This window comes from Myxine glutinosa, chromosome 3 (assembly GCF_964187855.1).
Source record: "Myxine glutinosa chromosome 3, kmMyxGlut1.1, whole genome shotgun sequence".
Taxonomy (NCBI): domain Eukaryota; kingdom Metazoa; phylum Chordata; class Myxini; order Myxiniformes; family Myxinidae; genus Myxine; species Myxine glutinosa.
The window spans coordinates 148,014,948-148,016,637 of record NC_136263.1 but is presented as its reverse complement, the minus strand read 5'-3'; positions in this window follow the sequence as shown (position 1 = coordinate 148,016,637).

Sequence of the window (1,690 nt, the reverse complement as noted above, 5' to 3'; positions counted from 1 at the left end):
AACAACTACAACCAAGGAACGTGTCTCGACCTCATCGTCGGCGTGGTTTTTATATGAGCCGTAACCCGAAATCATTAATTACACACGCACCTCATCATCGGCTCTGAAATTGCTTGTGTGGTATTTCCTCAATCTCGCCATCACACCAGGTGTGTTCATTGCCCGCAGGGCGTATGTCATTGCCCCCAGGGCGTTCGTGTTTCAGTCATTACGCCAAAGGCGTTCGTGTTTCAATCATTACGCTCAGGGCGTTCGTGTTTCATTCATTACGCCAAAGGCATTCGTGTTTCATTCATTACGCGAAAGGCGTTCGTGTTTCATTCATTATGCTCAGGGCGTTCGTGTTTCATTCATTACGCTAAAGGCATTCGTGTTTCATTCATTACGCTGAAGGCGTTCGTGTTTCATTCATTACGCGAAAGGCGTTCGTGTTTCATTCATTACACTCAGTATGTTTGTATTTCACTCATTCCGCTCAGGGTGTTAGTGTTTCATTCATTACGCTCAGGGCATTCGTGGTTCATTCATTACGCGAAAGGCGTCCGTGTTACATTCATTACGCTCAGCGCGTTCGTGTTTCATTCATTACGTTAAAGGCATTTGTGTTCCATTCATTATGCTCTGGGCGTTAGTGTTTCATTCATTACGCTCAGGGCGTTTGTTTTTCATTCATTACACTAAAGGCGTTCGTGTTTTATTCATTACGCTCAGGTCGTTAGTGTTTCATTCATTACACTCAGGGCGTTCGTGTTTCATTCATTATGCCAAAGGCGTTCGTGTTTCATTCATTGCGATCAGGGCGTTCGTGTTTAATTCATTACGCTAAAGGCGTTCGTGTTTCATTCATTACGCGAAAGGTGTTCGTGTTTCATTCATTACGTGAAAGGCGTTCGTGTTTCATTCATTACGCTCAGGGCGTTCGTGTTTCATTCATTACGCTCAGTGCGTTCGTGTCTCATTGTGCTCAGAGCATGTTTCATTGCCCTCAGGGCGTATTTCCTTGCCCCCGAGGCATTCAGTTTCATTCATTGTGCTCAGGGCCTTCGTGTTTCATTGCCCCCAGGGCGTTCGTTTTTTTGTCCCCACGGCCTTTGTGTTTCATTGCCCCCAGGGCGTTCGTTCATTGCCCCCAGGGCCTTCATGTTTCATTAATTATGCTCAGGGCATTAATGTTTTATTCATTGCGTTCAGGGCGTTCGTGTTTCATTCATTACGATCAGGGCGTTCGTGTTTCATTCATTACGCTAAAGGCATTCGTGTTTGATTCATTACGCTCAGTGCGTTCGTGTCTCATTGTGCTCAGAGCATGTTTCATTGCCTTCAGGGCATATTTCATTGCCCCCGAGGCATTCAGTTTCATTCACTGCACTCAGGGCCTTCGTTTTTCATTGCCACCAGGGTGTTCGTTCATTGCCCCCAGGGCCTTCGTGTTTCATTGCCGCCAAGTCGTTCGTTCATTGACCCCAGGGCCTTCGTGTTCCATTGCCCCCAGGGCGTTCGTGTATTGTCCCCACGGCCTTCCTGTTTCATTGCCCCCAGGGTGTTCGTTCATTGCCCCCAGGGACTTCATGTTTCATTCATTATGCTCAGGGCATTAATGTTTCATTTATTACGCTCAGGGCATTCGTGTTTCATTCATTACGCTTAGGGCGTTCGTGTTTCATTCATTACGCTGAAGGCATTCATGTTT